Raw genomic sequence first — 25592 nt, 5'->3', positions numbered from 1 at the left:
AGACAAACTACCAACAAAGAGCCACTGGTGTTAACTGTGTATTGAGATAAAAAATAAGAAAAGTGTCCATCTTAGGACACAGACGTCTTTGAGTTATCTGGACTGGAAGCCTTTTGAGAAAATTTTGAAAATTCCAACTTTGTGATCCATTCAAGCTAGTTATCAAAGGCTAAATTATTTGTGTAAGATAGAGTTTTCAGTTTCCCAACAGGATGAAGAAACCCAAGAACAAATATAGATTACATATGCTATATCTTAAAATGTGTTTCCAATTACATCTAAAATTTTGTTATATCTGCATGTTGATCATTAGCTACTATGATCTATAATTCCAGAGAATCCATTGCTATGACCATTTTAAAAATTAAGACCAATTAAAAATTAAGATGCCCTTAATAATGTTCCAAATGTAAACACTAAAATGTATGTGAAAGTACAAAGAAAGCAAACCTATTTCTAACACCCTTATATGTCAGGGAAATTTTCAGTTTTGCTCTCTCTCTATTTTTCATTTAACTTGACAGGCAAAAGATCAGTTGAACTTCATAGTATAAGAACTGTTAGTGAAAATTGTCAGTAAAAGGAAAGCTGTACATCATGAACTAAAGAAAAGACTTTATGGACAAGTTTGCCATTAACCTCTAAAGGTTTTAAACCTGCCCAGAAATCCACTTAGTATTTGATGTTTCCCTCTGTCACCTCCACTAATTAAGCTTCTTATACATTATGCATCAGCATTTGAAATAATAGAGTTTCTTGTTCTGTAAAAAAAAAAAAAAAAAAACACTGATCACTTTTTCGATTTTTTTAACAGTTGCTGTATAGGGTATTGCTGATTTTCATAGCTTTGGAGCTGTAACTCTGAGTCTCAGATATCATATAAATATCCAAAGTTTCTGAGAAAGACCAGGTTATACAAAAGTAGCTCAGTATACAGAATTTAGAAATAACCATTACAACTCTAGAACAGATGTGAACTGCTGTAAGAGCTTACAAATCTAAGACCCTTTATAATAGGTGCCAACCTGTCAACCCATGCTCTAGACTTCAGTTCTCCAAGTTTGTAAATTATAGTTGGTCCATATGAGTGAGGCATGATAATATTTGTCTTTTAGTTTCTAACATTTCATTCAACATACTGTTCTCAAGGTTCATTCACCTAGTTGCATGCCTCACAACTTAATTCCTTCTTGCAGCTGCTCAGTAGTCTGTTGAATGTATATACCACAGTTCCCTCTTCCATTCCTCAGTTGTTGTACCCTTAGGCCACCTCCATCCATTGTGCAAATGTCCATTTGTGTCCCCACTCTCAGTTCTTCCAGTTATATACCTAGCAATGGGGTTGCAGGATCATACATCAACCCTACCCTTAGAATCCTGTGGAACCACCACACTACTCTCTGGAGGGGCTGTGCCACTCAGATTCCCTACCAATAGTGAATAGGTACATCTCTTTCTATACATTTTCTCTAGCACTTGTTTCTGTCTGTTCATTTTAAAGAGTTTTGTTTGCACAATTTAGGAATGCCTAGAATGGACAATGATGGTTATGCTGGTTTGAAGCTATTATGTACCCCCCAGAAAAGCCATGTCCTTTAATATCCTCATTTGATATTGCTGGGTGGGATCTTTCTGGTTGTTTCCATGAAGATGTGACCCACGTAATTATGGGTAGCAATCTTTGATTAGATGTTTCCATCGAGATATGTTATCACCCATTCAAGGTGGGTTGCTAACTAAAGCCCTTTAAGAGGGAACCATCTTGGAAAAGGCTTTAGAGCCACCAGAGCCACCAGAGCCCACAGAGCCAGAGAGTTGCTCTGAGAGAGCACAGGAGTTATACTGCCTCAGTGTTTATCCTCTGTTTTTCATTCTGGTGTCATACTGGTCCCCGCCCTAAATTTCTTCTTAATGGAAACTATTACGATTTCCTCTTTCCTGATTACAGTGTTGATCAGATGAGATAATACATGAAAAATGCTCTGCAAATTATACAGAAATATTTGCTCTTCTTTTTATCATCTTAATTTTTTTCCCAGTAAGATTACTCTGGTAGACAGAGTGGGAAAGACAGACTTTAACTTGTTTTCGCTATCTAAGAAAATGAAGGTGACAAAATAAACACAAATGACATCTACTACAATGTGGTAGCTGCAGTTACAGTTTTGGGTACATGGGGCATTCTAACTATGAAGAGATTTAAACTCCCAACAATGTTGTAAGTATGAGTGCATTTGGGTGCATGATGTGTCCAGGTTGCATGGAACATATGGTGGGAGCACTTAATGGCTTCATGACACCAACTGGGTTGTAAAAAACAAAAAATTGAGGGATATCTGACTGCTATGGCAGCACAACTTAAGTGCTGTTCATAACTTAAAATCTAATAAGTCTGAACTTTTTAAACTTGTCTTAGGAGATATACATTACAATATACTACCTAAGAAAATGAAAACATGGAATTAAAAACTAAGAATTTACTTTTCACAAAGATGGTCCCAAAAGCAAAGAGGGAAGCCCTTGCCCCTCAGAAAACTGAAGTCAAAGCAAAGGCTTTGAAAGCCAAAAAGGTTATACTGAAAGGCGTTCATGACAACACACAAAAAAGAAGACCTGTACTTCACCCATACACCACTGGCCCAAGATACTGCATCTCAGAAGACAACCCAAATATCAGAAGAGTGCCCACATGAGAAACAAGCTTGACTACTGTTCTAGTTTGCTAGCTGCCAGAATACAATATACCAGAAATGGAATGGCTTTTAAAAGGAGAATTTAATAAGTTGCTAGTTTACAGTTCTAAGGCCAAGTTCTAAGGCATCCAGAGATAGATACCTTGATTCAAGAAGGCTGATGAAGTTCAGGGTTTCTCTCTCAAGTGGAAGGACACATGGTGAACACAGTCACAGTCTCTCTCTCATCTGGAAAGACACATGGTGAACATGGTCAGGGTTTTTCTCGCATTTGGAAGGGCACATGGAGAACACTGCATCATCCGCTAGCTTCTTCTCCTGGCTTCCTGTTTCATGAAGCACCCCGGGAGGCATTTTCCTTTTTCATCTCCAAAGGTTGGCAGACTCTGCTTCTTGTGGCTATGTCATTCTGCTCTGCTCTCCCTGAATCTCTCATTCTCCAAAATGTTTCCTCTTTTATGGGACTCTAGAAACTAATCAAGACTCACCCAAATGGGTGGAGATATGTCTTCACCTAATCCAGTTTAACAACCACTCTTGATTGGGTTATATCTCCAAGGAGATGATCTAATTACAGATTCAAATATACAGTATTGAATAGGGATTATTCTGCCATTATGAGATGGGATTTTGATTAAAACATGGCTTTTCTAGGGTCCATATATTCTTTCAAACCAGCACAACCACTATGTCATCATCAAGTTCCCCCTGATCGCTGAATCAGTCATGAAGAAGACTGAAGACAACACACTTGTGTTCACTGTGGACCTTACAGCCAACAAGCACCAGATCAAACATATTGTGAAGAAGCTCTATGACACCAATGTGGCCAGGGTTAACACCCTGGTCAACACCTGGTGAAGACAAGAAAGTCAACAGGCTCCTGATATTGCTAACAAAATTGGGATCATCTAAACTGAGTCCATCTGGCAAACTCTAAATATAAGTTTTTGATCATTAAAGAAAAATGAAACTAGGAGTTTGAAAGGTAAGCATTAACCATCCATTATTTAAATATGATATATGGGTGTGAAGAACAGGGATGAATAGGAGACTCTTTCCCTACTATAAATATCAATTTGAATTTATTATTGACATAAAGACTGATAGAGAAGACATTCTAATACTGCCCATTTTCTTGAATTTTAAGAATGCGCCAGGATATATACTGATATTGATTCTGCCCCATTTAAAAGATTAATCTCTTTTAGAGACAAATGATGCAAACAAGAACCTGTAGTGAAAGCAAAAATGCTTAATGGTTTCACTTCAATTTTATCATCCCAATAACTACACTATAAATCTTTCAGTTCTATTTCCATGGTCAAATAATCTATACAACAGACACACTCAACAGCCTTCATCTCTGAACCTTCTGCCATCAAAGCTCTACTCCCAGTACTACTTACCCACTCACCCTTTATTTTCTGAAGGTTAAAAGATGATGACATTGCTCTCCAGTGTCTGCTTGCTTGAGTGGCTCAAGAGCAGAACATGCCAAACAGTTTCACATTTATTTCTTTAGTTTTTATATATACTAACCAGGCAGAAATCCTTTATTAGAGTCAGAGTTATACCTAGTAAGAAGACTGTGGATATCATCATTGTCCTCTTCATCATACTTAACAACTATCTGTGATTTAATCAAAAGAGGAAAGATGAGTTCAAGCCCTAATCCTCAGCCTTGATAGTATATTTAAATCACCTGGAGGGCTTTAACAATTATAAATGACTGGGACAGCCCCAGAGGTTCTGATCAAATTGCTCTGAGGGGTAACCATATTCCACAGGTGATTCTCCTGTGCAGTCTCAGCTGTAAACTCCTTGAAGTAGGGAAAATGTCTAATTTATACACTTTTGCACCCAAAACCTAGCACAAAATAATAAATCAGTATGTATTTGTTGAATAAATGAATTTTGATGAAGATTCCTTTTCTCATCTGAACAAGGGCAGTTTACAATTTTATTTCCAACAGGTAGCAGGGATTCAGAAAGCTCTCTTATGCTCAGGTACACATTGTTAGAGCACAATTTCCTGAGAGGTAGGAGAGGCGGGAGCATTTGTTTAGTTTTTCTTCCTTAAAATTTGGGCTTTAATTTGTAGGTTGAGCTAGCTAAGTTTTAGTTCACTTGATTTAACTATTTCTTAGTTTTAAAAATAATATAGAGTCAAAAGTCTGTCTCACGGAGAATCAAGATGGCGGCTTAGCAATGTGCGCGTTTTAGTTTGTCCTCCAGAACAACTACTAAATAACCAGAAACAGTACAGAACAGCTCCTGGGGCCACGTCAGCGATGGGACAAACAGTGTATCCCAGTCTGGATCAGCTGGACCAGCTGTGAGCCCCCCCAGAACTGTGAGTTCCCCAAGCCACGGTGGCTGGTGCCCCTCCCCCACAGGCTGCTTCCCAGAGGGGAAAGGAAAGGAACTTTACCAGCAGCAGGGGCTGAGCCCAACCAAACACCAATTGTGGCATTAATTGACAGATTCTGACTACTAAAAATAGGCCCCCAGCTCAGGTGAACCTGGTCAAAGCTGAGGTCGCTCATTTTTGCCCTGAAGCCAATGGGGCAAGGCAGACAGAAAAAGAAAAAAAAGGAAACAGAGGTTTTTGTGGCTATGTTTCTACAAAGGCTTGACTGCCTTTGGATTCAGCGGCAGGACTTCTCAGGCTGCAAGTGCCCCAGGCATAGACAGAAACAAGCTTGTTTTAGGGAGCTTGTGCTTTCTCCAGGGGAGGGTGAAGCCCAACTCAGGTGGAATCCCTCCCTCAAGGAATTCAGACACCAGAGCTTGGTAATTTGAAACCATTAAAACCAGCCTACAACCTCTCCTCTGTCTCCACCATGTCCCCAGCAGGGAGAGTTTGCCAAACTTAAAAGTACTGCATCACCTTATGCTGGTGGGACCTGCAGGCAGACAAGCACCACATACTGGGCAGGATAAGAAAAACAGCCCAGAGACTTCTTCACAGGAATGTCTTTCAACCTGCTGGGTCTCACCCTAAGGGAAAACAAATGCAGGTGACTCTTCTCTCCTGATAGGAGGACAGTTTAGTCTGGGAAAATCTGGCTGGGGTCTATAATACCTACGTAGACCCTCGAAAGGGTAGGGAGGAAAAGGCACCATATAAGCAGAGAAGAAACAAGAAAACAAGAACTGAAAAATTCTCCTCTGTCAAACAAAACCTAAGCTAGAGGTCCAAAAAAGCTAAACTGAGTGTCAAAGAACAGATAGACATAAATTCATCCAGTAAGAAAACCCTAGGTAAAAGAAGTGAAAGCAATCTCCAGAATAAACTAATTAAGGTAATTAAATGTCTAGATGCCAGCAAAAAATAACAAATCACACTAGGAAAATTGAAGATATGACCCAGTCAAAGGAACAAACCAACCACATACAGGAGCTAAAACAATTAATTCAGAATATATGAACAGACATGGAACCAAAAAACCAAAAAACCAAATCAATGAATTGAGGGAGGATATAAAGAAGGCAAGGAATGAACAAAAAGAAGAAATCGAAAGTCTGAAAAAACAAATCACAGAACTTACGGGAATGAAAGGCACAGTAGAAGAGATGAAAGAAACAATGGAAACTTACAATGGTAGATTTCGAGAGGCAGAACATAGGATTAGTGAACTGGAGGATGGAACATCTGAAATACGACAAGAAAAAGAAAATATAGGGAAAAAATGGAAAAATATGAGCGCAGACTCAGGAAATTGAATGACAATATGAAGCACACAAATATTCATGTTGTGGGTGTCCCAGAAGGAGGAGAAAAGGGAAAAGGAGGGGAAAAACTAATGGAGGAAATTATCACTGAAAATTTCCCAACTCTTATGAAGAACTTAAAATTACAAATCCAAGAAGTGCAGTGTACCCCAAAGAGAATAGATCCAAATAGATGTACTCCAAGACATTTACTAATCAGAATGTCAGAGGTCAAAGAGAAAGAGAGAATCTTGAAAGCAGCAAGAGAAAAGCAATCCATCATATACAAGGAAGCCCAATAAGACTATGCGTAGATTTCTCAGCAGAAACGATGGAGGCGAGAAGACAGTGGGATGATATATTTACATTACTAAAAGAGAAAAACTTCCAACCAAGAATTCTATATCCAGCAAAATTGTCCTGCAAAAATGAGGGAGAAATTAAAACATTTTCAGACAAAAAAAATCACTGGGAGAATTTGTGACCAACAGACCAGCTCTGCAAGAAATACTAAAGGGAGCACTAGAGAAAGATATGAAAAGACAGAAGAGAGAGGTGTGGAGAAGAGAGTGGAAAGGAAGACTATGAGTAAAGGTAAAAAGAAGGAAAATTAGATATGACATATAAAATCCAAAAGACAAAATGGCAGAAGAAAGTACTACCTATACAGTAATAACTATAATGGTAATGGATTAAACTCCCCAATCAAAAGACATAGACTGGCAGAATGGATTAAAAAATAGGACCCATCTATATGCTGTCTCTACTCAAAGGACATGAGGGCAAGGACACAAACGGACATTTGCACACCAATGTTTATAGCAGCATTATTTACAATTACCAAGAAATGGAAACAGTCAAAATGTCCATCAACAGACGGGTGGCTAAACAAACTGTGGTACATACATACGATGGAATATTATATAGCTGTAAGATAGAATAAAGTTATGAAGTATGTAACAACATGGATGGACCTTAAGGACATTATACTGAGTAAGATTAGCCAGAAACAAAAGGACAAATACTGCGTGGTCTCACTGATATGAACTGACATTAGTGAATAAACTTGGAATATTCCGTTGGTAGCAGAGACCATCAGGAGATAGAAATAGGGTAAGATATTGGGTAACTGGAGCTGAAAGGATACAGATTGTGCAACAGGACTGAATGTAAAAACTCAGAAATGGACAGCACAATACTACCTAACTGTAATACAATTATGTTAAAACACCGAATGAAGCTGCATGTGAGAATGATAGAGGGAGGAGGGCTGGGGCATAAATGAAATCAGAAAGAAAGATAGCCGATAAAGACTGAGATGGTATAATCTACGAATGCTTAGAGTGTATAACGATAGTGACTAGTTGTACAAATTAAAAAAATGTTTTTGCATGAGGAAGAACAAAGGAATGTCATTACTGCAGGGTGCTGAAAATAGATGGTAATTAATATTTTAAAATTTCAACTTATGTGTGAGACTAAAGAAAAAAATGTTTATTGGGTACAAAATTTATATTTTGACTAGTGTATCTCCTAATGTAACTTATGTTGATAGCTTAATTGAACACCATAAGTACTTGGAATCTCGGGTAGGACATGATATTTTGTTGGTTTGTCCAGAGTGATGCCCCGATGAATCCCAGAGTGATTTGATCAGTGAGTGGAAAAGTATTTGCAAAGTCCCCTTCAAGAAATGATGAGAATGGGGAGAAATTCAACCTCCCCAAGTTGAATTCTTGACATTCTCACAAGCAGTGTGGACAACCAAAGCTATGGGCTGAGCCCCCAATCTTGGGGTTTGTTCATATGAAACTTAACCCCACAAAGGATAGGTCAAGCCTACTTAAAATTAGGCCTAAGAGTCACCCCCAAGAGAACTTCCTTTGTTGCTCAGATGTGGCCTCTCTCTCCAGCCAACACAACAAGCAAACTCACCACCGTCCCCCATCTACATGGGACATGACTCCCGGGTGTGTGGACCTTCCTGGTAATGTGGGACAGAAATCCTAGAATGAGCTGAGACCCAGCATCAAGGGATTGAGAAAGACTTCTCCACCAAAAGGGGGAAGAGTGAAATAAGACAAAGTGTCAATGGCTGAGAGATTCCAAAGAGAGTTGAGAGGTTATCCTGGAGGTTATTCTTACGTATTAAGTAGATATCACCTGGTTATCCAAGATGTAATGGAAAGGTTGGAGGGAACTGCTTGAAAATGTAGATCTGTGTTCCAGTAGCCATGTTTCTTGACAATGATTGTATAATGATATAGCTTTCACAATGTGACTGTGTGATGGTGAAAACCTTGTGTCTGATTCTCCTTTTATCTACCTTGTCAACAGATGAGTAGAACATATGGAATAAAAATAAATAATGGGGGAACAAATGCTAAAATAAATTTAGTTTGAAATGTTCGTGATCAATGAAAGGGAGGGGTAAGGGTATTGCATTAGTTAGGGTTCTCTAGAGAAACAGAATCAACAGGGAACACTTGCAAATATAAAATTTATGAAAGTGTCTCACATGACCGTAGGAACGCAGAGTCCAAAATCCACAGGGCAGGCTGCGAAGCCGATGACTCCAATGGATGCCCTGGACGAACTCCACAGGAGAGGCTCACCAGCCAAAGCAGGAATGCAACCTGTCTCCTCTGAGTCCTCCTTAAAAGGCTTCCCATGATTGGATTTGGCATCACTAATTACAGAAGACACTCCCCTTTGGCTGATTACAAATGGAATCAGCTGTGGATGTAGCTGACTTGATCATGACCTAATCCTATGAAATGTCCTCATTGCAACAGACAGGCCAGCGCTTGCCCAATCAGATGAACAGGTACCACAACTTGGCCAAGTTGACACCTGTCCCTAACCATGACAGTCCACCCCTTGTCAACCTGGCACATATATATATATATCACCTTAGACCATACTTAATTTCCAAATGAAAACAAATAAGCACACATTTTTTCTTTTACCTGACAATACTCAACTGTCCTGCATATAACTGGAAACACATTAAATCTCTCCAGAATAGCGTGCAAATCCTTGGGCAACATTCATTCTTAAACTTGATATCTTACAACTTAAATAGTATAACACAAACAAAACAGCATTACAGTCCTCGTTTCTGTAACTGATCACGTGGTCGAAGTTCATATTTATCACTACCTTCTTCCACTACCCATTCCATGTTCCCTTTCCCCTCAGCAAGCACTTCAGCTGGCCGTGGTTCTTTGCCTGGTGGGGTGACCCAAACCTTCATTCCTGAAGTCTCAGAGCCATTAGTGGTCCTGCCTGGATTGTGTTGTTGCAGTTTTCCATTGATTTTAATCACAGGGCATGGTAGTACTAATAGACGCCCCAGGGGATCTCCTATATTCCAAGAAAACTCTTCTTTACCTCCATTATGTAGTTGCAGTCCTACTTCCTTCTGATAGTCAGGGTCAATTACCCCAGACAATAATGTAATCCCCTTCTTGGTGTGTTGATCCAGAGGCATAAGTAGCCCAAAGTGGCCAGGTGGCAATCTTAACTTCCAGTTCAGTGGTATCACTGTTGTTTCTCCTGGAGAAAGCACACCCCGTTTTGGAACTAAAACCTGTAGACCAGCAGAACTCAGGGTAGCAGGGACAGGAAGCAAAAATTTTCCTAGTGGATCACTAGGAGTAATAGTGAGTGGCACCACACCCATTTCCACCCCTTGGTTCCTGGACCCATGGATCCTGGCTATGGGAGAAACAGCACCATACAGTGGACGCTGATTCAGAGCATACACAGCTTCCTGGAGAACATTACCCCAGCCTTTCAAGTTTTTGCCACCTAGTTGGCACCGTAATTGAGTTTTCAAAAGGCCATTCCACCGTTCTATCAATCCAGCAGCTTCTGGATGATGGGGAACATGGTAAGACCAGAGAATTCCATGAGCATGTGCCCATTCCCGCACTTCATTTGCTGTGAAGTGTGTTCCTTGATCCGAAGCAATGCTATGTGGAATACCATGACGATGGATAAGGCATTCTGTAAGCCCACAGATAGTAGTTTTGGCAGAAGCATTGTGTGCAGGGAAAGCAAACCCATATCCAGAGTATGTGTCTATTCCAGTTAGAACAAATCGCTGCCCCTTCCATGAAGGGAGTGGTCCAATGTAATCAACCTGCCACCATGTAGCTGGCTGGTCACCTCGGGGAATGGTGCCATATCGGGGGCTGAGTGTGGGTCTCTGCTGCTGGCAGATTGGGCACTCAGCAGTGGCTGTAGCCAGGTCAGCCTTGGTGAGTGGAAGTCCGTGTTGCTGAGCCCATGCGTAACCTCCATCCCTACCACCATGACCACTTTGTTCATGAGCCCATTGGGCAATAACAGGAGTTGCTGGGGAAAGAGGCTGACTGGTATCCATAGAACGGGTCATCTTATCCACTTGATTATTAAAATCTTCCTCTGCTGAAGTCACCCTCTGGTGTGCATTCACATGGGACACAAATATCTTCATGTTTTTAGCCCACTCAGAAAGGTCTATCCACATACTTCTTCCCCAGACCTCTTTGTCACCAATTTTCCAATTATGGTCTTTCCAAGTCCCTGACCATCCAGCCAAACCATTAGCAACAGCCCATGAGTCAGTATACAAATGCAACTCTGGCCAGTTTTCCTTCCAAGCAAAATGAACAACCAGGTGCACTGCTCGAAGTTCTGCCCACTGGGAAGATTTCCCCTCACCACTGTCCTTCAAGGACACCCCAGAAAGGGGTTGTAATGCTGCAGCTGTCCACTTTCGGGTGGTACCTGCATATCGTGCTGAGCCATCTGTAAACCAGGCCCGAGTTTTCTCTTCCTCAGTCAATTCACTGTAAGGAACTCCCCAAGAGGCCATAGCTCTGGTCTGGGAAAGAGAAGGTAATGTGGCAGCAGGAGTGGAAACCATGGGCATTTGTGCCACTTCTTCATGTAACTTACTTGTGCCTTCAGGACCTGCTCTGGCTCTATCTCATATATACCATTTCCACTTTACAATAGAGTGCTGCTGTGCACGCCCAACTTTATGGCTTGGTGGGTCAGACAACACCCAACTCATGATAGGCAACTCAGGTCTCATGGTAACTTGGTGGCCCATGGTTAAGCGTTCAGTCTCTACTAAGGCCCAGTAGCAGGCCAAAAGCTGTTTCTCAAAAGGAGAGTAGTTATCTGCAGCAGATGGTAAGGCGTTGCTCCAAAATCCTAAGGGTCTGCGTTGTGATTCTCCTATAGGGTCCTGCCAAAGGCTCCAGACAGCATCTCTATTTGTCACTGACACTCCCAGCACCATTGGATCTGCTGGATCATATGGCCCAAGTGGCAGAGCAGCTTGCACAGCAGCCTGGACCTGTCGCAGAGCCTCCTCTTGTTCAGGTCCCCACTCAAAATTAGCAGCTTTTCTGGTCACTCGATAAATGGGCCGGAGTAGCACACCCAAATGAGGAATATGTTGTCGCCAAAATCCAAAAAGACCCACTAGGCGTTGTGCCTCTTTTTTGGTTGTGGGAGGGGCCAGATGCAGCAGTTTATCCTTCACCTTAGAAGGGATATCTCGACATGCCCCACACCACTGGACACCTAGAAATTTTACTGAGGTGGAAGGCCCCTGTATTTTTGTTGGATTTATCTCCCATCCTCTGACACGCAAATGCCTTACCAGTAAATCTAGAGTAGTTGCTACTTCTTGCTCACTAGGTCCAATCAACATGATATCATCAATATAATGGACCAGTGTGATGTCTTTTGGGAGGGAGAAACGCTCAAGGTCTCTGCGAACAAGATTATGACATAGGGCTGGAGAGTTGATATACCCCTGAGGTAGGACAGTGAAAGTATATTGCTGACCTTGCCAGCTGAAAGCAAACTGTTTCTGGTGGTCCTTACTAATAGCTATTGAGAAAAAAGCATTTGCCAGATCAATAGCTGCATACCAGGTACCAGGGAATGTATTGATTTGCTCAAGCAATGATACTACATCTGGAACAGCAGCTGCAATTGGAGTTACAACCTGGTTGAGTTTACGATAATCCACTGTCATTCTCCAAGACCCATCTGTTTTCTGCACAGGCCAAATAGGAGAGTTGAATGGGGATGTGGTGGGAATCACCACCCCTGCATCTTTCAAGTCCTTAAGAGCGGCAGTAATCTCTGCAATCCCTCCAGGAATACGGTATTGCTTTTGATTTACTATTTTGCTTGGTAGGGGCAGTTCTAGTGGCTTCCACTTGGCCTTTCCCACCATAATAGCCCTCACTGCACGAGTTAGAGAACCAACATGGGGATTCTGCCAGTTGCTCAGTATGTCTATGCCAATTATACATTCCGGAACTGGGGAAATAACTACAGGATGGGTCCGGGGGCCCACTGGACCCACTGTGAGACGGACCTGAGCTAAAACTCCATTGATCACCTGGCCTCCATAAGCCCCCAATCTGACTGGTGGTCCAGAGTGACGTTTTGGGTCCCCTGGAATTAATGTCACTTCTGAACCAGTGTCTAATAATCCCCGAAATATCTGATCATTTCCTTTTCCCCAGTGCACAGTTACCCTGGTAAAAGGCCGTCGGTCTCCTTGGGGAAGACTTAGAGGAAGGTTAACAGTATAAATTTGTGGCAGTGTAACAGGTTTCTTCCCCATAGGGACCTGGCCTCCCCTTCATTCAAGGGGCTCAGGGTCTGTAAACTGTTTCAAGTCTGGAAATTGGTTAAGGGGCCGTGACTCTGTGTTTTTGTAATTCAGGTTAGACTTCTGTTCCCTTGACCTAGAACTCTTTTGTTTATACAGCTCCAACAAGAATTTAGTAGGCTGCCCTTCTATTGTATTTCTAGGCACTCCGTGATTTACTAGCCAATGCCACAAATCTCTGCATGTCATATAATTTTGATGCCTCCTTTGAGTTTGTTGTCTATTATAATACCCACGTCTACCCTGTCTTTGGTGATTAAGTGCTGCCACCTGGCTTCTGCCAACTCGGGATCCTGTCATCCCCATTGTGTTTAAGGATTCCAGCTCAGTGACAGCAGTTCCTACAGTAATATCTGACCTACAGAGAAGTGCAACCACAGAGCTCTTGAGGGATGATGGTGCTAGTCTCACAAACTTATTTCTCACTGTTCTGGTAAAAGGTGCATCCTCTGGACATTCCTGGGGTGTAAGAGCAGGCTTTGCATGATAAATCCACTCTAACATCCCAATCTCTCTAAGCCTCTGGATCCCCTCATCTACATTATACCAGGGCAGTTCTGGCATTTCAACCTCAGGTAATGTTGGCCACCTTTTGATCCATGTTTCAACCAACCACCCAAACAAGCTGTTAACACCTTTTCTAACTGCTCTAGCTATAACATTGAATGCAGAATCTCTGCTTAGTGGGCCCATATCAATAAATTCAGCCTGATCCAGCCTTATATTCCTCCCACCATTATCCCACAACCTTAAAATCCATTGCCACACATATTCCCCTGATTTCTGTCTATATAAATTGGAAAACTCACACAGTTCTTTTGGAGTATAACGTACCTCCTCATGTGTGATACTTTGTACCTCACCTTTAGGGGCCTGTTGGGACTTTAGTCTAGTTATAGGTCTAGAAGAAATGAGGGGTGGGGGGGGGGTGGGTCATGAAAAGAATTAGAAATATCTTCCAAGCCATTTGCTTCAGGGCTTTCATTTGCAGTTTTATCTGGTGAAACAGGATTAATAACTCTAGGGCTAATCCCTTCAGGAGGAGGTTGGGTGGCCAATTCCTCAAGGCAGGCTGGAGGTGGGGCGGCTATGTCCTCAGGGCAGATTATTACAGGGTTATCTAAAGAAGGCTCAGCATGGTCTAGGGTTTCAACCTCACCCCCAACATCATTATCAATCCATATGTCACCATCCCATTTTTCAGGGTCCCACTCCTTTCCAATCAAGGCCCTCACTTTAACGGCAGACACCATGCAAGACTGAGATTTCAGTTTACGTTGTAAAGTTGCTACTCTAACAATAAGATTCTGAGTCTGATTTTCAGAGATCTCAAGTCTACGGCTACAGGAAATAAAATTTTCCTTCAGGATACTCATAAAAACCTCTACATCTTTCAGACGGCACTTAAGCTTCTTGTTTGAAGCCTTAAGCCCATCCCTTTCACCCTTTAATGTAGACAGTGTATCTAACAACAACCAACCAACATCTCTATAACTCTTATTCCTACAAAACTCTGTAAAGGTGTCAAAAACATTATCCCCCAGAGTCTGGCTTCGTACAAGCGAAGCATTAGGAGAATCGAATGATGATATTTTGACTATCTCCTTTGCCAACTCAGTCCATGGATTGGGAGTGTCATTCTGATTACGGGAATCAGAGTCCTTAGTGTCTCTGAGCCCAGTCAGAGTAGAAAACCATTCATAAAAACCCATTTTTAAGATTCTGTTCCTTAAGAACCACTCCTGGTACCAAGATGTATTAGTTAGGGTTCTCTAGAGAAACAGAACCAACAGGGAACACTTGCAAATATAAAATTTATGAAAGTGTCTCACGTGACCGTAGGAACGCAGAGTCCAAAATCCACAGGGCAGGCTGCGAAGCCGATGACTCCAATGGATGGCCTGGACGAACTCCAACAGGAGAGGCTCACCAGCCAAAGCAGGAATGCAACCTGTCTTCTCTGAGTCCTCCTTAAAAGGCTTCCCATGATTGGATTTAGCATCACTAATTACAGAAGACACTCCCCTTTGGCTGATTACAAATGGAATCAGCTGTGGATGTAGCTGAGGTGATCATGACCTAATCCTATGAAATGTCCTCATTGCAACAGACAGGCCAGCGCTTGCCCAATCAGATGAACAGGTACCACAACTTGGCCAAGTTGACACCTGTCCCTAACCATGACACTCTGTTTTTAATGTGTTATTTATTGGAGTTTTTTAAATCAAATAATCTACATGAGAGCATGTCTGAACAGTGAGGAGTCTATAATATACAAATTCTAGGCAGTTTCCATGGAACAACAAGACTAAGAAAAATAAATTTCCAGGTAAACAATTGGAGTATCTACTTTGAGCAGCTTCTCCTGACAAAGCCATTTTATAGTTATAACTCAGAGGCTTATAAAATTTCTCAGTAAAAATGAGTAAATATGCAGACTAGGAAAACACATGTAAAAATCTGTATAATATTCAGGTATGAAAATATATGCCAATTCTATTATTAAAATAGACAATGTCCGCTTTAGTGTTGGTTTGATGAAGAAGCAAATAAAAAATTTTATCTAAATAAATGTGTATTATTTAAATAAATACATTTCAAATGAAAAAAAATGGAAGTAGATAGCATAAAATGCATAGGTTCCCTCATTTAGTTGCCATTTTATTTCTTTCTCCCTCTGTTGAATTCTGTGGATATCATTCAAATGCTCCTTCCATTTACATTCCTTCCTATGTATGTTCAAAATTTTTTACATACACAGGATTATACGAAAAATAATTTTCAATTTTCATAGTATTTCCTAAATGGGTATAAAATACTTAATGTTCTTTCATTGATGAGCATAAGTTTGTTTTTTAAAAAAAGCTATTATCTTCAGTGTTGCAATAAATATCCTCTCACAGCCTGCTGCGCTCATGGTCTTTCTGTAAATGTACTTTGAAATGTAATTGAGATAAGTAAAAAACATAATAACGTGTTTAAATTATGAAATAAATCAACAATATGAACATCTAAGAATGAACCAACTTCAAAAATATCTTAGTTTTATAAAATATAAAGCAATATGTATTATTATATACTATATAGTAAATAATATAAATAGCATTATAAATAAAATACAAATAACTATAGCATTACCCATTCACTTCATCTACTTATATGTGGCTCCTCTATCCTATCCGGTTTTTCCCTTGTAACTGAATTTTGTGTTTATCATTTCCTTAGTATTATAGTCTATCATATATTTATGTATGCTTCAATAATATATTATTTAGTTTTGAATTATCAAAACGGTATTAATCATTATGTAGTACTGATTTGCTCTTTTTACTCAATATCATGTTTCTAAAATTAACCATGTAGTTGAATGTAGCTGTGATTCATTAACATCATTCGTAAGAGACACTGGCATGCTTCTGCTTTCTGCTGTTTCAGACAATGCTATTACAAACATTTTTATTCCTGTCTCCTTATGCACATCTGCAAGATTCTCCATGTATACACCAGAAATAAGAGAACGCGTAGCTTTGCAAGAGAGTGCTAAATTGTTTTCCAAACAGTTTGAACTACTTTACATTTCCATGAAAAGTTCTTGGCAATCCTCCAGCCTCTAACATTTGTTATTATCAGATTTCTTAATTCCTGCTAATCAAGTGGTAAAGAAAAAAAATTGGCCTCTTTTTCTTATAGTCATTTGATTACTAATGAGGTTGAATTCCCTTCAAAATATCGGCCATTCACATTTTGGTGTAATTTGTTTTGTTTTTCCTACAGGATCGGTTTACTTTTCCTACTAATATGGGAATTGTTTATATATCGTAGATACCAATAATTTATGAGTTAATCTCTTACAAATCTCTTTTCTAGATTTTTCAATTTGCCCCTCCACTTTAGGGGAACTTTGGTAAATAGAAGTTTTGAATTTTGATGTAGAATTTGTCTTTTTTCTTTTCCCTAGTAATAGTTATTAAATAGCCCTCTGCAGTTGTCCCTCTATTCTCTATCAATTTTTGATTATATACATGGGCTTGTTTTTATGTTCTCTTTTAGTTCAGTAGCCAATTTGTCTATTTTTACAGCAATACCTCATTATTTTAATTACTGTAGCTTTCTATTAAATCCCTAATTATATTCCTCTTCTTTTGTGACTTGGTTAATTCAAATTATTGATTTATTCCTTTAATAGTTTAAGTAGGGAAGTCCTGTCAGATGTAGCCTAAACTTGAACACTTTAAGGGTGTTACTGAAAATTATGCCAGAACACAAATACATGCCAAGACTATCCTAGGCGAGGTGAAACACATGGACACCTTAGTTATAGGACTATTCAGGATTTTAATTTCTAATTCAAACAGTTTTGATAAGAGACATAATTTTTAGAAATGTGTGTATTCTGTGTAAGTTTTAATATAAACTGACAGGGAAATCTTCATAATGTTTTACCATTGTGTTTGTAAACTATAAAGAACATGTACTTACAGTTCTTTCTTCCTGGCTGATATTATATATGTATGCCTTCTCTTTTTACTTGATCATTCTTTTCAGAGGACAGTAGAGTTTATTAATCACTTCACAGAACCAACTTTTAGTTTTGTTGATCGTCTCCCTTTTACTCTAGGACTTTTTTGTAAATTTGTTACATCGCATAAGTTATTCTTTTCAAGGCAATTTACTTTTTGACTAACATCACAAGGAGATGTAATCATTCAATAGACAGCTTTTTTCCTTACTCAGTATACATTTAAATACAAAAGTAAATATTTTTTTGACTTAAACAAAGAGAGGATTATTTTTCTGCCTTAATAAGTCTGGATCTGGCTGAGCTGTTCCAGGACTCTTTGATAAGTTCACTTTTTCTTTCCTCTGTTTTCCATCACCGATGTACAACGTTGCTATCTTATAATCAAATATATTTTCAAACTGAAGAATGGTGATTTTGAGTTGAAAGTTATACTAAGCTGTATCTTTATTTTATCCTGCAGATTTTGCTATACATAAAGCACCAGTTTTGTCTTGCAATCAAAATCCAGAACAATCGAATAGAAACCATGGTGAAGATGAAAGGAGGGGAGACAAGAAATGGGAAGGAGGAGCTGCAGCAGCAGGAGGAGCAGCACCAGAAGCAGCAGAAGCTGGAGGAGTAGCAGCAGCAGAAGCAACAGCAAGAGCAGTAGCAAGAGGAGCATCAAGGCTAAGAGCCACCGCAGCAAAAGGAAGAAAGCTGTCAACAAAGCCCAGGAAAAAGTTACTTAGCAAATCGCTCATGGACACACTCTGGGCAAACTTGAAGTTAAATAAGCGCCCCACTGTACAAGCACAGCGATCAGTTTGGCATGACAGATAAACAGGTATGGTCACCTATTTTTTTCATTTACAGAGTCACTTATGTAATGCTGTTTCTAAAACTAGCCAATATTCTTAATTCTTCCCTCACTTTATTTTATGCAGATACGTCACTGGTTTTATAAAATGAGGAAAAAGTATAAAAAAGAAATGTCCAAGTGAAGCACAATGAAAGACACAAAAGGTAAGAATGTTTCATAGGCGGAACACTAAGTTGTAAGGAGGTAAAAAAAAGTATCTTGACTTTTTGGACACAGTCTGTGTTCCCATAGTTACTGGATATCCCATAAACATTTCCATGTTCTAGCCTGTGAGGCAAAGAACCATTTACCACCCTCCACACAAACATAAAAATGCACACATATACACATGCAGACACCAACTTTTAAAATTTTTTAACATGTCATATTACCAAAATACAACTACAACCATTTAGATTTTTATTGATTTCTATATACAATTAATCATTTTCTCCTTTTTATTCTTCAGATGCTGAATTTACCTGGTGACTCTCTTTGGTACAGCCTCTACTGACAACCTCATTTGATTTTGGAAGGAACTACTATAAGAACAACAACATTTTTAATAATGCTGGCTTGGTTGTGGAGCAAATTTTTAGGTGTTATCTCATTTGATCACCACTCTAACCCATATATGAGGAAATCAAATTGGTGGGAAATATTGACTTAATTAAGAAGTAATTGTTTTTGCAATGTGCTTTGAAATTTGTTGCTTTTTTGTATATATGTTATTTTTCACAATGAAAAAGTAATTGTTTCTAAATATCTGAACTTGAATTTGTACTCCCATCTCTCAACGTCAATTTCTATGTGTTTTCAAGAATACCACGAGAAAGATCACAGACTCTATTAATCTGTATTTTATATGTAATGCTTATGTACTTTTTTTTTCTTTTTCAAATATTTATTGGGCACTTTTTATGTGCCAGGTGTGTGGTACAAGGCTCTGGGATATAACAAGGAATAAAGACAAAGTCCCACAAGGAACACACAGTCTAATGGCAAACTACTGAGTAAACTGAGGCACAGAGTGGTAAATGACTTACCCAATGAGGTAGAAATGGCTAAATAACTGGAAATGTGGGAAGAAGGTACAGCTCACTATAAGTAAAACCTCTTTGAAGAGCAAGGTGGCAAGCTTACAAAAATATACTGCAAAATCTGCTTGCAGCCCCCTTCGGGGAATGGTGAGAGTGGGGAGAAATTCAACTTCCCCAACTTGAATTTTTTATATTCTCACAAGCAGTGTGGACAAACAAAGCTATAGGCTGAGCCCCTAGTCTTGGGTTTGTTCATATCAAACTTAACCCCACAAAGGATAGGTCAAGTCTACTTAAAATTTAGGCCTAAGAGTCACCCCCAAGAGAGCCTCTTTTGTTGCTCAGATGTGGCCTCTCTCTCCAGCCAATATGATGAGCAGTCTCACCACCCTCCCCCTCTCTGTGTGGGACATGACTCTCAGGGGTGTGGACCTTCCTGGCAACGTGGGACAGAGATCCTGGAATGAGCTGAGACTCAGCATCAAGGGACTGAGAAAAACCCTAGAATGAGCTGAGAATTAACATCAAGGGATTGAGAGAACCTTCTCGACCAAAAGGGGAAGAGTGAAATGAGACAAAGTGTCAATGGCTGAGAGATTCCAGAGTCAAGAGGTTATCCTGGAGATTATTCTTACGCATTAAGTAGATATCACCTTGTTGTTCAAGATGTAGTGGAGAGGCTGGAGGGAACTGCCTGAAAATGTAGAGCTGTGTTCCAGTAGCCATGTTTCTTGATGATGGTTAAACAATGATATAGCTTTCACAATGAGACTCTGTGATGTGAAAACCTTGTGTCTGATGCTCCTTTTAGCTACTATATCAACAGAAGAGTAGAACATATGGAATAAGAATAAATAATAGGGGGAACAAATGTTAAAATAAATTTAGTTTGAAATGCTAGTGGTAAATGAAAGCGAGGGGTAAGGGGTATGGTATGTATAATCTTTTTTTTCTCTGTTATTATTTTATTTCTTTTTCTGTTGTCTTTTTATTTCTTTTTCTGAATTGATGCAAATGTTCTAAGAAATGATGAATATGCAACTATGTAATGATATTAAGAATTACTGATTGTACATGTAGAATGGAATGATATCTTAATGTTTTGTTTGTTGTTAATTTTTTTAATTAATAAAAAAAATCTGCTTGCAAAGAGCTTTAAAACAGTTTCTTATTTTCAACATCATTGAATTTATTTCTCACAATGAGTCATTACCTGATGGGATTTCTGAACTTGGCATAAAGCCTTGGCATGTGCCACCAGTCCAGTGGGAAACCATCATCTACAAGTTAGCTTGAAATCAAGAAGTTATCAGACTCCAATTTTAGCATTGAGAATCATATTAAAATACTTTAATAATATTCACATGCTATCATGGTCATCAGGTTCATGTGCCAACTTGGCCAGGTGGTGGTACCTGTTTGTGTGGTTGGGCAAGTGCTGTCCTGTTGCAATGAGGACATTTCATAGAATTGGATCATGATCATGTCCACTGCATCCACAGCTGATTCCATTTGTAATCGGCCAAGGGGAGTGTCTTCTGCAATGAGTGATGCTTAATCTAATCACTGGAAACCTTTAAAGGAGGATTCAGAAGAGACAGGCATCTTCCTGCTTCGGCAGGCGAGCCTCTCCTGTGGAGTATGTCCACACCCTCCATCAGAGTCCTCAGCTTCACAGCCTGCCCTAAAGATATTGGACTCTACATTCCCATGGTTACATGAGACACTTTAATAAACTTTATATTTACGGATATTTCCTGTTAATTCTGTTTCTGTAGAGAACCTTAACTAATACACATGCTCTAAATATGTAGCACATTTATGATACTTCTACATGCAGAAATTTGAAAAGTCTCCTCTAACCCTCATTCAGAGGATTCAAATAAGTTACAGGCACCACAGAAGTTAAAGAATTTGTCAGTTACATTCTATGTATACATTGTTTTGGCTGTACAATGGTAAAGATTCACTTAAGACATTTTGTGTAAGTAATCTCAACATTATGCAGAGATATACAAAGACATCACATTCAGATTCACTGTGTATACTTACTCAATTTGCAACAATAAAACGCAAACATGAACCAGTGTGAGGCAATTTCTTTTTTGTATACTATACATTATTCTTGAAGAAAAAGAGTAGAGTTCACGAAGAACTATCCATTCTATGTGTGACTATCTGTTTCAGTGATATTCTTTGTGATGAAGTTATTTCAGTAGGCAAGATGTCTATGTCACTGACAAAAAGCAGTAAATAATTACAAAGAGTTGCTTTTGAATGCATAAACCATAATATCCATTGACCTAACAGTGGACTGCTCCAAGATGCTACTCCTTTTAACACTGCTGACTAGGAAGGAGATAGTATTGTCCTCAGTGATGCTACTAACTCTGAACAAGACAACTCCATAGATGATTTATTGCTCTGAGAATCAAACTCAATGCCTAAATTCATCCATTTAGGATGCCCCACCCCCAAAATTTAATACATGAATTCTCAAATGCTACAGGTAGTCAGAAGGTCATGTCAAGTAATTCTTCAATTTGCTGAGGAAGATTTTCTTCTTTATCGGGATGCTCTGGAGGCCTGCTTTCAGCTGAGGTGTCCCACCATCTTCAGGCATTTTGCTACTTGTGCTATCCTGTTCCACTTCACATGAATAAACATCAGTAGGTCCTTTGGTGCTCCTTATATGTACTGTTATAGAGTCTTCTCTGGGAGCTGGAACAGCCAATCTGGTTTCTGCTGGAGCTTTAACTGCAACAACATCTGTTCACAGAAGGCTTGGATACTATGAATATCCTGACACGTCATATATGCTAGTCTTTCATTTTCTTTGTCACCTGTTAATTCAAACAACTGCTGAGCACAATCCTTAACTAATTCTTCCAGAGCTCTCCTATTGCTGCTAAGAGAAGACAGAAGTTCTTCCTGTAGCTTCTTTTGCTGGATAAAAGAATTTTGGTCTCTCCAAAATCTCTCCAAAATTGCTGAGATCAGATCCTATCCGTTGAATATGATTCTTAGACTTTTTTTCAACCAGGTTGCTTCCATCTAACATATTGGTGATGTCGCAGGCTCTTCATTTTCGCACTCCCAGTTTTGTTGCAACCTTGTTTAAGTCCAGGAGCAGATCTGACAAGACCCATAAATTTTCGAGTTAAATAAACCAGTGATACATCCAAACGAGGTCTCATCATTTTGAGAGTGTTTCTCATGGAACATATTGAACATCAGCTTCTAAATTAATCCTTACTTCTGGTGGCCAAAGTTACACTGCAGCAGAAGAACATGGACCACGGGTCCTCAGGCTGCTGGAGCCACAGTCTTCCACATGCGCAGTGCCGCTCATATACTCTTAATCCTTGCTATCAAAATTTCAATGGGATAGCATTTTTAATATTTTTTATTTATTTTCTAGCAGCTGAATGTATACAAAAAAAATCCTGCAAAGAGCATAGAGTTTACCCCCACCCCCACCCCACCCCTACACTGTTTCTAATGGTCTCACGTTTCTGGAACTTTTCAAATTTAATTTAGGAAGATCCACCTGTCTCTCATTGAAATTGTTTTCCAGAGTTAACATATTTTGACATATGTTAAATTTGTGTAATATGTTGGGAAACATTTTATATTACTTTATTGTCATGTATAAATGTAGTTCTAGATGCATAAACACGAAAACATTAACCTCAGTTTATGTTTGTGAAGTGAAACTGCAGAAGAGAAGTTCCAAGGAGATGCTAAACATTATATTTTTATTCTACTGTGGTGTTTGAGGTTTTTCTAATGTAAATGTATTGATTATTTTAAGGAACAACATCACTAAAGAAATTACTAACCTCGGTAGAAATGCTCCGGGAATGAAAGGGAAATCTACCATAAAATCTAGTGGGTTTGGTGCGTCCTGCAATGTCAATGTACTCTATCTCTAAACAGCTCCTCTGACTTTTTCTCTATAAGCCTGACCATGTTCCTTGGAAGGGTAATTTCTGCTTAGTGTGTAACTGAAGGAGAAGATCAAGATTGCTTAGATTTTTGTAAGATTCATTTGATGGGTGGCTCACAGGTAAAGAAGTAAAGGCAGGATGGCCCTAATGGACACGAAGGGAGGCACTTCCCAAATTTTATCAGATTTTTATTTGGTGTGATTTTCACAATTCATGAGGTGGACGGATCATTAAATCTATCTAACACTCCAACTCCGTGAAACCCATGGACCTGCATTTCCTCATGGCCAAGATTTAGTAAGACCTTGTTGTTACCCGGTATATTTCATACCAGAAATGTCACACTTCAAAATCCCTTTCTCAATTTTTTTCTTATTCTTCCAGCTGTTTCATTCTGTCTTTCCCCAGCTTTGATACAACCTCATAGACACTAGGCTTCAAATCTTCAATTTCCTTTGGATCTTGAAGCACTCCTGTGACTTCACTCTGCTCCCGAAAGTCTGGATTATGTGGTTAAATAATCTGAATCACAATCTCACCAACACCCTCACTTCCCAGTTCTCCTGTTCTTTCATCCCTCCACATGCCTGGCAAAATCTCAGCCTTTCCTTTTGTTTGTTTGTTTGTTTTTGCATGGGTTACAATTTCACAATTTTAGATTTTTATTTCTAGCTGCTCTGAGTTACTGGAAGTTAAAAGAAATATCAATATAATGATCAGCATTCATACTCACTTGAGACAGATAAGAAAAGACAGGAGAGAGAGGTGTGGGGAAGAATATAGAAATGAAGACTATCAGGAAAGGCAAAAAGAAGAAAAATGAGATCTGATATACAAAATCCAGAGGGCAAATTGGTAGAAGAAAGTACTGCTCGTACAGTTATAACACTAAATGTTAATGGATTGAGCTCCCCAATCAAAAGACATAGACTGGCATAATGGATTAAAAAGCAGGACCCATCTATATGCTGTCTACAGGAAACACATCTTAGACCCAAGGATAAACATAGGTTGAAAGTGAAAGGTTGGGAAAAGATATTTCATGCAAATAACAATCAGAAAAGAGCTGGAATAGCTATATTAATAGCCAACAAATTAGACTTTAAATGTAAAACAGTTAAAAGCAACAAAGAAGGACACTATGTATTAATAAAAGGAATAATTCAACATGAAGACATAACAATCATAAATATTTATGAACCAAGCCAGAATGCTCCAAAATACATGAGGCAAACACTGAAAAGAGAAATAGAAACATCTAGCATAATAGTCAGAGACTTCAATCCCTCACTCTTATCAATGGACAGAATATCTAGACAGAGGATCTATAAAGAAACAGAGAATTTGAATAATACAATAAATGAGCTAGACTTAACAGAAATATATAGAACATTACACCCCACAACAGTAAGATACACCTTTTTCTCAAGTGCTTATGGACCATTCTCAAGGATAGACCATATGCTGGGTCACAAAGCAAGCCTCAATAAATTTAAAAAGATTGAAATCATACAAAACACTTTCTCAGATCATAAAGGAATGAAGTTGGAAATCAATAATAGGCAGAGTGCCAGAAAATTCACAAATATATGGAGGCTCAACAACACACTCTTAAACAACCAGTGGGTCAAGGAAGAAATTACAAGAGAAATCAGTAAATATCTTGAGGTGACTGAAAATGAAAATACAACATATCAAATTTTATGGGATGCAGCAAGGGCAGGGCTAAGAGGGAAATTTATTGCCCTGAATGCCTACATCAAAAAAGAAGAAAGGGCAAAAATAGAGGAATTAACTGTCCACTTGGAAGAACTAGAGAAAGAACAGCAAATTAACACCAAAGTAAGCAAAAGGAAAGAAATAATGAAGATTAGAGCAGAAATAAATGAAATTGAGAACATGAAAACAATCCAGAAAATCAACAAAACCAAAAGTTGGTTCTATGAGAAAATCAATAAGATTGATGGACACTTAGCGAGGTTGACAAAAAGAAAGAGAGACAGGATGCAAATTTAAAAAATCAGAAATGAAAGAGGAGACACAACCACTGATCCCACAGAAATAAAAGAAGTAATGAGAGGATACTATGAATAACTTTATGCTAATAAACTCGACAATGCAGATGAAATGGACAACGT

At 39.1% G+C, this 25592-nt stretch overlaps 2 pseudogenes; one reads left to right on the top strand and one right to left on the bottom strand.

Annotated features, from left to right (window-relative positions):
• Window positions 1-18245, top strand: part of LOC143690487 (cytotoxic granule associated RNA binding protein TIA1-like) — a 31431-nt pseudogene extending 13186 nt beyond the window's left edge.
• Window positions 18246-22017: 3772 nt separating this feature from the next.
• LOC143690485 (transcription factor E2F6 pseudogene) lies at window positions 22018-22757 on the bottom strand (annotated as a pseudogene).
• Window positions 22758-25592: the final 2835 nt, after the last annotated feature.

This window comes from Tamandua tetradactyla, chromosome 7 (assembly GCF_023851605.1).
Source record: "Tamandua tetradactyla isolate mTamTet1 chromosome 7, mTamTet1.pri, whole genome shotgun sequence".
Classification (NCBI taxonomy): Eukaryota; Metazoa; Chordata; class Mammalia; order Pilosa; family Myrmecophagidae; genus Tamandua; species Tamandua tetradactyla.
The sequence above is the reverse complement of the archived record's forward strand: the minus strand, read 5'-3'. Positions and strand labels throughout refer to the sequence as shown.